This window comes from Macaca mulatta, chromosome 13 (genome assembly GCF_049350105.2).
Source record: "Macaca mulatta isolate MMU2019108-1 chromosome 13, T2T-MMU8v2.0, whole genome shotgun sequence".
In the NCBI taxonomy this organism is placed as follows: domain Eukaryota; kingdom Metazoa; phylum Chordata; class Mammalia; order Primates; family Cercopithecidae; genus Macaca; species Macaca mulatta.
This window is the reverse complement of record NC_133418.1, coordinates 51,542,674-51,552,742: the sequence shown is the minus strand read 5'-3', so window position 1 is coordinate 51,552,742 and position 10,069 is coordinate 51,542,674.

The following is a 10,069-nucleotide window of genomic DNA, read 5'->3' as shown; positions in this document are numbered from 1 at the left end:
AAGCCTCCGCTCAGAGTGACATGATCTGACTCTCTTTACCAGAGCCACTCTGGCTGCTGGTGTGCTGAAGGCTGCTGAGGGAGAAGGGGAAGACAAGGGAGCAGATAGCTACTGCACTGATCCCAGCTAGAGACAGGAGACTTGGGCCACAGGAGTGTCAGTGGAAGATGATGGAGGAAGTCAGATTCTGAATGTATTTTGTTTTTGTTTTTCTTTCTTTTGAGACAAAGTCTTGCTCTGTCACCCAGGCTGCAGTGAAGTGGTGCGATCTTGGCTCACTGCAACCTCTGCCTCTTCAGCTTAAGCTAATTTCTGTATTTTTTTGTAGAGATGCGATTTTCGCCATGTTGCCCATGCTGGTCTCAAACTCCTGGGCCCAAGCGGTCTGCCTGCCTTGACCTCTCAAAGCGTTGGGATTACAGGTGTGAGTCACTGCGCCTGGCTTCATCCATGGATGACTCTGAGTTTTCTGCCCTGAGCAGCTGGCAGGATGAAGTTGCCATTTTCTGGGGTGGGAAAGGCTGCTGGAGGAGCAGGATGGGGACAGATGAGGAGGATGTCACTCTCACAGGGTGAATGCACACAAGCCTGATGTAATCCTGTGTCTGCCTGACTCAAGACCTTCCTTCCTTGGCTTCTTCAAGTTGCCTGCTCCAAGGAAAAGGCAGAGCAAGAGTGGTAGTCCTATCCCTGCATTTCTCTTCAATGAGGTCAGCATATTTTGGGAAATTTACACATTCAAGCACTGAATTATAGTTATTCTTTTTTTTTTTTTTTTTTGAGGCAGAGTTTTGCTCTGTTGCCCAGGCTGGAATGCAGTGGCGCAATCTCTGCTCACTGCAGCCTCTGCCCCCCAGGTTCAATCGATTCTCCTGCCTCAGCTTCCCAAGTAGCTGGGATTACAGGCATGCGCTACCACACCTGGCTAATTTTTGCATTTTTAGTAGAGATGGGGTTTCACCATGTCGGCCAGGCTGGTCTCGAACTCCTGACCACAGGTGATCTGCCCACCTCGGCCTCCCAAAGTGATGGGAATATAGGCGTGAGCCACCATGCCCAGCCAAATTATAGTTAGTTCTTTTTTTTTTTTTTTGAGATGGAGTCTCGCTCTGTTGCCCAGGCTGGAGCGCAGTGGCGCTCCAAGGAGGGCTGTGTTTTTCTTAACTCAATGTATTTCTTAACTAATCAAATTAAGAGCCTGGCTGGGCATGGTGACTCACACCTGTAATCCCAGCACTTTGGGAGGCTGAGACAAGAGGATCGCTTGAGATCAGGAGTTCAAGATCAGTCTAGACCAAAAAAAAGGTCCTTTGCTACTTGCATCAGCTCTGGAGTTTTGGCTGAGTTTCCCAGAATCTCAGCCCTGGGAATCTAAAGATGTGGGCTCCTATTTTTTTTTTTAAGAGATGGGGGTCTCACTGCAAGCTCTGCCTCCCGGGTTCACACCATTCTCCTGCCTCAGCCTCCCAAGTAGTTGGGACTACAGGCATCCATCACCACACCTGGCTAATTTTTTGTATTTTTAGTAGAGATGGGGTTTCACCATGTTAGCCAGGATGGTCTTGATCTCCTGACCTCATGATGCGCCCGCCTTGGCCTCCAAAGTGCTGGGATTACAGGCGTGAGCACTCATGCCCAGCCAGTTAGTTCTTGACTCTACTGCACTTTGTGGACTGTCTTCGTCTTCACAGATCTGGAGATTTAGTGAACAAGTATTATCGTTTACTAAGAGACTGGAATTTGGCCTGTAGTTTGAGATTCCCAAGTCATTGACCTGCCAGGGCCTCCTCTCAGGGATCTCCCATTCTATAAAAGTCATACCATGCAATTTGTTTTGGTTATCTACTGTTCTGTAAAAACCACTCCAAAGCTTTGTGGTTGAAAACAACAACTATTTTATTCACAATTCTGGGGGTCAGGAATTCGGGCGGGGCTCAGTGGGATGTTCTTCTGCTTCATGTGGTATCAGCTGGGATATCTTATAAGGTTGCAGTCAGGGCCAGCTTCACAGGCATGCAACCTATGTAGCTGCAGAGGCCCCCAAACTCAGAGGGATCCTGCAGTTAGTTTAATGCTCTGCTGTTGCCATCTTAAATTTCTAAATAATTTTTGAACAATGGATCTTGCATTTCCACTGTGCATTGGGCTCTGCAAATTATGTAGCTGATGTTGGTTAGAATCAGATGGTGGCTGAGGCTGGAATATCCAGGATAGCTTCATTCACAAATCTAGGGTCTTGGTAGAGTTGGGTGGGAGGCTGGGACCTCTCTGTCTCTGTCTCTCTCTGCATGACTAGCTTGGGCTTCTTCACATGGCAGCTGGATCTCAAGAGTGAAAATCCCAAGCAGTGAAGGAAAGCTTCAGGTCATAAGGGCCAGCCTCAGAAGTTACACCGCATCAATCTCTCCACATTCTATTAACCAAAACAAGCCATAGGTCTGGCCCAGATCCAAGAAAAGGGGTTGGGGAAATGGCAAGGTCACTTTGTAACAGAGCATGTGGAAAGGAAGATTTTATTGTAGCCATCTTTGGTAACACACCCTACCACACAATGTTTGTCCTACCTGCCCTGCAGGCCTAAGTTCCCAAAAGGACTAGGGAAAGATGTGCCTGCTACTTTTTATTATTATTATTTTATTTTTTAGAGTCAAGCTCTTGATATGTTGCCCAGGCTGGAGTGCAGTTGCTATTCACAGGTACGATTGTAGCACACTGTGGCCTCGAACTCCTAGGCTCAAAAGATCTTCCCACCTCAGTCTCTCAAGTAGCTGGGACTATAGGCAGGTGCCACCATACCCTGCCAAGTACCTACTACTTTTGCTCCCACCCTTTGCCCCATTCTGCCACACTCCCCAACTGGAGTTAGTTGAATTGGTTTGTTTCAAGGCAGGGTCAGGGATCTGTTTTGTGCACTTAGACCTGGAGAAGGCCTAGAAGACTAGCCTTGGCCCAAGAGGCTATGAGGTCTGTTGATCACTTTATCAAATAGGGTGGAGGGAAATGGTGGGCTAGGTGAACAGGTGCAGGAAACTTGGAGAGATGGCTCCATCCCTTCCCCTCTCTGCAGTGAGGACAAATGGAATGAGGAGTCCAAAGCAGGACAGAGTCTTGCTACTTGACAAGTGATCCCTGGACCAGGAGCACGAGCATCCCCTGGGAATGTTAGAATCCAGAACCTAAAGCCCTACCCCAGACCTCCCAAGTCAGCAGCTGCAACTGAACTAGACCCTCTGGGGATCTGTGCTCACATTAAGGTTTGAGGAGCTGGCAGCCTCTGGAGCAGTGGTTCTCAGCCTTGGCTGTACAGTGGAATCACCTAGGAAGCTTTTCCAGCTCCCAACACCCAGCCACACCCCAGACTAATAAGTCAAAATCTCAGAGGTGGATGCCAGCATTAGGATAATTTGTTCCTCACTAAGGAATTCCCTTGGTGAGTGGGGAAGCCAAACTCAAACCTTTCCTGACTCAGGACTCCTCATGGGACTAGCCCCCACATGATTCCTCTCCAGAAAAGACGAAGTCAGGTCTGAGCCCCTCACCATCTTATGCAGCTTCCAGTGGGGTCCAACCCTTTACTCTCCTCTTCAGGAGCTTATATTCACAGGTTCTAAAGATGGGGTGGAGAGGGAAAAAAAGGAGCTTATAGATGTTGACTTTTCCTGGATTCTGGGGACTCTGAGTTCAGCCCATAATCCCCCTTCCCACACTAATGCCTATGTTTGAAGCCAGGACTCCAAGGGGCAGCTCTCCCTGCAAGTGTGAACAGCAAACAAATCTGTCTGGACACAAACTTCCTAACAGGAACCTCAGTTCGGTGCTGAACAAACAGCCAGCCAGAGCCCCCGTCCCACTCTTAGACCCCCAGTGGTGGCAAGGTCCAGCCTCTGTGCTTGGCCGGGATAATGAGGTTTCCCAGGACTTCCAGTGCCCTCCCCCACCTATATTCTCCCAACCTGCCCTCCTCCTGGACTCAACCTCTCTCGCCTTAGTAGTGAGTGGCAAAGGCTCAGTGACAACCCTAGAAACCCACCTGTGGAGGAGCTCTAAAAAGCTCACCAGGGGAGGAGGGAAGGTCTGAGCTGAGCTTATGGCAAGACTGTCCTCTTCCCCCTACCCAACACTATATCTATCTGCAAGACACACACACACACCACTGCCACCACCACCACCACGACCATCACCGCCTGTTTTTCCTGAGCACAGAAACTTATTTCTAGGTGGTTCTTGCATCCTCTCCCCTCTCTGACTCCATCTATTTATGGCACTTGGAGAGGTTGCATACATCACAACCCAACTCTCTTTGTGTCTGTCCATTTCAACAATGCCCCTCAGATCAGGTTCAAATGGTGAAAATGCTGAAAAAGGAGCTAAGGTCTAAGATAGATGGTGATTTTTAAAGAGGAACTCATGCCTTTGTGTGCCTCTCCTATGGGTATTGGAAGTTCGGTCAGTTATTACTAGTTAAAACTAATTGGCCCCCACTGAGTGCAGTGGCTCATGCCTGTAATCTCAGCACTTTGGGAGGCTGAAGACAGCAGATCATTTGAGGTCATAGGTTCAAGACCAGCCTGTCCAACATGGCGAAACCCCGTTTCTACTAAAAATACAAAAATTAGCTGGGCTTGGTGGCAGGCAGCTGTGATTCCAGCTACTTAGGAGGCCGAGGCAGGAGAATCGCTTGAACCTGGGAGGTGGAGGTTACAGTGAGCCAGGATGGTGCCATTGCACTCCAGCCTGGGTGACAAAGCAAGACTTTGTTTAAAAAAAAAAAAAAAAAAGGCCCTTAAAGGGATTCTGTCTCTCTCACTCACTCACTCACTCACTCTCCTTCTATAACTCCATCTCCTGTTTACCCCTCCCGCAAAAAAAAAAAAAATCCTCCTTCCTCTCCTCTCTAAGGGCTATGAGCACAGAAGAAAAATCAATTCAATTCAATTCCATTTCAACCATTAAATAAACACTCTCATTGTAGGATTAGAGTCAACAGAACTATTAGATTGGTGCAAAAGTAATTGTGGTTAGGCCGGATGTGGTGGCTCATGTCTGTAATCCCAGGACTTTGGGAGGCCAAAGTGTGTGGATCACCTGAGGTCAGGAGTTCAAGACCAGCCTGGCAAACATGGTGAAACGCTGTTTCTACTAAAAATACAAAAAAGCCGGGTGTGGTGGCATGCACCTGTAATCCCAGCTACTCAGGAGGTTGAGGCAGGAGAATTGCTTGAACTCAGGAAGCAGAGGTTGCAGTGAGCTGAGACTGGGCCACTGTACTCCAGCCTGAGTGACAGAGACTTGGTCTCAAAAAAAAAAAAAAAAAAAGTAATTGTGGTTTTTACCATTAGTTTCAATAACAAAAACTGCAATTACTTTTGCACCAACCTAATAGGTTTGAATTCTGGCAGGTCACTAGTTGTAAAACAAATCACATTACTATCCAAGATCCAGTTTCCTCATCTGTAAAATGGGGATAACAGTATGATTGTGGGGATTACAAAGAATGCACAGGTGTGCCCCTTGCAATGTGCTTGTGGTATAATAGGAGTTCACTGGAGGACCATCCCTCTTTCTTGTCCCTTTTTTCAGAAACGAGAGTGATAGGGGAAGAGAGAGAATTCAACTCAACCAATATGTGCTAAGCACCGTGGAAGGTATGATTAGTGGATAAAAAGATGAATAAGGCACTGAAGTGGGTCCTGGGTTGTCACAGAGGTATGCAGAGTAAGTTGGAAGTTCACAGTCCTGAACTGAGTTTTTTCTTGGGCAAATCACTCCACACTTAGTGGGTCTTCAATGTCTTCCCTTTTCAGTACAAGAAAGGGCTGTCAGGGCAGGCACACAGTGGCGCATACCAAAAATCCCAACACTTTGGGAGGCTAGATAAGAAGATTGCTTGAGGCCAGGAATTCATGACCAGCCTGGGCAACATAGCAAAAGCCCATCTCTGCAAAAACAAAAACAAAAAACAAAAAAAACAAACAAAAAACATAAAATAGGAGCCAGGGCTACGCACGGTGGCTCACATCTGTAATTCCAGCACTTTGGGAGGCTGAGGTGAGCGGATTACCTGAGGTCAGTAGTTCAAGACCAGCTTGGCCAACATGGTGAAATCCCATCTCTACTAAAAATGCAAAAACTAGCCAGGCATGGTGGTGGGTGCCTGTAGTCCTAGCTACTTGGGAGGCCAAGGCAGGAGAGTTGCTTCAACCTGGGAGGCAGAGGTTGCAGTGAGCCAAGATCGCCAGACCACTGCACTCCAACCTGGGCGATGGAGTGAGACTCCATCTCACAAAAAAAAAAAAAAAATGGCTGGACGCAGTGGCTCACGCTTGTAATCCCAGCACTTTGGGAGCCCCAGGCGGGCGGATCACAATGTCTGGAGTTCGAGACCATACTGGCCAACATGGTGAAATCCCGTCTCTACTAAAAATACAAAAAAAGAGCTGGGTGTGGTGGCACACGCCTGTAATCAGAAGGCTGAGGCAGGAGTATCGCTTGAACCCAGGAGGTAGAGGTTGCAGTGAGCTCAGATCGCACCTCTGCACTCCAGCCTGGCAACAGAGTGAGACTCTGAGAAAGAAAGAGAGAAAGAGAGAAAGAGATAGAGAGAGAGAGAGAGGGAGGGAGGGAGGCAGGGAGGAAAGAAAGGAAGGGAGGAAGGGAGGAAGGAAGGGAAGGAAGGAGGGAGGGAGGGAGGGGGAGAGAGAGAGAAAAGAAAAGAAAGGAAAGGAAAAGAAAAGAACAGAACAGAAAAGAAAAGAAAAGAAAAGAAAAGAAAAGAAAAGAAAAGAAAAGAAAAGAAAAGGGCTTTGACTAGTTTGCTGCTAAAGTCCCAACCAGCTATAAAATGCTCCAGGTGAATAGAAAACATACTCATCTCACTGCACAAGGATTATTTGCCCTAGCTGTCAACCTTCCTCTCTGACTAATCCTTCTTCCTCTGTCCTTGCTGTCCCTAAACACAGCAGTCCCCAAGGGATCCATACAAACCGCTTTCTCTTTCACTACAGCATTTTCTCTCTGTGTGATCTCACCCACTCTCATCCCTTGATAGGCCTCCCTCTCTTCGGATGCCTCTGCAGAGGAAAGTGTCCTCCACATAGCCCTCCTGGACCTATAAAGTTATTACTTTATCTATTTATTTATTTATTTTTGAGATGGACTCTCACCTGTTGCCCAGGCTGGAGTGCAATGGCATGATCTCGGCTCACTGCAACCTCTGCCTTCTGGGTTCAAGCAATTCTCCTGCCTCAGCCTCCCAAGTAGCTGGGGTTACAGGCATACACCACCATGCCTGGCTAATTTTGTATTTTTAGTAGAGACAGGGTTTCACTATGTTGGCCAGGCTGGTCTTGAACTCCAGACCTCAGGTGATCTGCCTGTCTCAGCCTCCCAAAGTGCTGGGATTACAGGCATGAATCACTGCGCCTGGCCTATGAAGTTATTACTAATCTCTCCATCTTTGTACTCCCATAGAATCTGTCCCTTTAATTTGGTAGTTGCATTAGCTAGTTGTGGATGAGTCTCTCTGTCTCCTCCCTCCACCCTCACCATAAGACTCTGAGCTCCCATTGGGCAGGAATTATATATTTCATTGCTCTTTGTACCCTTCATAAAACCCAACACAGAATAGGCCTCAAACAAGTAAATGTTTGTCGACTTCAGTCTAATTGAAGGGCATAGGATTTCAGAGAAAGTCTTAAAAGCAGCATACATAAGAAAAAGTTAGGAAACACTAGGTAACTGCAAAGTGCAATATGTTAGCTGTGCATTCCGGGGAGGGAGGAACAAACAACCAACCATGTTTGCTCTTGGCCTGTCAGGTGCAGGGGAAGCAGGAGGGGCAGGGGAGGGGAGAGCAGGTGTGAGCTGGAGCTGAGACAGCCCAGGCAGGGGGTAGGGGGAGGAGTTATGGGGCTTCCCCAAGGCAGCTCTGGGGCCCTCTGACCCTGCAGGCTGGGCTTGACTTAAGGCACGTTGCATGGCAGCCCTCCATCCAGCTCCAACAAGCTGCATCATCACCATCTAGCACCTTTCTTCTGCATGAAAAAGCTTCCCTTTGGAAAGACAAGAGAAGAAAAGAGAGAGAAAGAGAAAGGAAGGGATAGAGGGAAGAACAAAGGGAGGGGGGAAGAGAGAGAGAAAGAAAGAGAGAGACGAAGAAAGACCCTGCAAAAGGAGAGTGAAAAAGGAGAAAAGGGACAAGGATTCACCAGGGTGTTAGGAGAAAGAGCAGCAAAGGGGCTTCCTAACACATCTTCCCCAGTGGCTCTGAGACCTCGACTAGTGCTCAAAATGTTCTTCTTCCTTCAATCCAGAGAAGGAAACTCATTCTCTCCTTAAGTGAGATAATCCAACTGCAAAGCTTAAGTGATCTGTAAATATTACCCATTATTATTATTGCTACCATTTTTCCCTCCTTCTCCTTGCTACCCAGCTCACTTGCATATTAATGGGTCTAGACAAAAAAAGGAAGGAGAATCCTTTAGTAGGGAAAGAGGGTTGGGAAGTGGGGAGGAATTTAGTTGCAGGACAGCTTGAGAGCTCCTGGACAAATTTATTTGTTCTTTTTAAATATTTTTATTTTAGTTTGGCCAACTGAGTCCCTGGCACGGACTAGGCCCTGAGGATACAGCAGGTCACAAGGGGCATGTGAATTTTTACAATGTCTTAGAAATCAATATGGTAATATCAATTACAATTTAAAAATATAAACTTATACAGGTTTCTGTCCATTAATACTCTTCAGGGATCTTTTTGTACAGAAATAAGAGAGCCAGTACACAATATATATTTAAAATAATGTTTATTACCAGTTCTGTTTGTAGGGCAGAAGTGGAAAACAACCTGAATTCCTTTCAACAGAAGAAAGGTTGAATAAATTGTGGCCCACCCATACTGCGGAACACTATGCAGACACTAAAAAGATGAGTTAGATCTAAACTGGGTAGCTTGGAGGAATTTCCACAATTAAGTGAGAAAAAGAAAACTGATTGTTCAAGGTTGAGCGCCAAAACTAACTTCATCAGAAAATCCTGGGTTGCTTCTAGGCACTGGAGATCTAGGAACTGCTTAAGTTGCCTCCAGGCTTTTGCTACTATAAAAGGTGCTACAATGTACATCCTTATACAGGAATCTTTGAAAAGGAATCTTCTAACATTTTAGTAGCTATTGCAAATTATTCTCCAGGCTGAGCTTAGTGGCTCACTCCTGTGATCCCAGCACTTTGGGAGGCTGAGGCAGGCAAATCGTTTGAGCCCAGGAGTTCAAAACCACCCTGGGTAACATAGTGAGGCCCCATCGCTACTTAAAAAAAAAAAAAAAAAAAAAAAAGGCCAGGTGCAGTGGCTGATACCTAAAATCCCAGCACTTTGGGAAGCCAAGGCAGGCGAATCACTTGAGCTCAGGAGTTTGAGACCAGCCTGGGCAACATGGCAAGACCCCGTGTCTACTAAAACTACAAAAAAATAGCAGGGCATGGTGGCATGTGCCTGTGGTCCCAACTACTCAGGAGGCAGAGGTAGGAGGATGGCTTGAGCCTGGAGGGCAGAGGTTGCAGTGAGCTGAGATCACCCCACTGCACTCCAGCCTGGGTTGTCAGGGCAAGACTCCAGAAAAAAAAAAAAAAGGAAAGAAAGAAAAGAAAAGAAAAAGGTTTTAAATTTTAAAAAATTCTCCAAAAAAACTGAACTAATTTACATGCTTGCCTATAATATATGAGAGGGCCCATTTCTCTACATTTTCACCAACACTGGATATTGCTAATCTTTTTATTCTTGGGACTCAAATAGTCAAAAATATCATTTATCATATTTATATAAATTTAAGCATCTTAATGTGCTTATAATCTTTTAACACATTGAGCATCTTTTAATGTGCTTACAATCTATTTGTATGTCTTCTGTGACTTATGTTGCTCATTTTTCTTTGGGGCTATCTGCCTTTTCCTTATTTATTTGTTTTTTTTTTTTTTTTTTTTTTTTTTTTTTTTTTTAGTAGAGACGGGGTTTCACCGTGTTAGCCAGGCTGGTCTCGATCTCCTGACCTCGTGATCCGCCCGTCTTGGCCTCCCAAA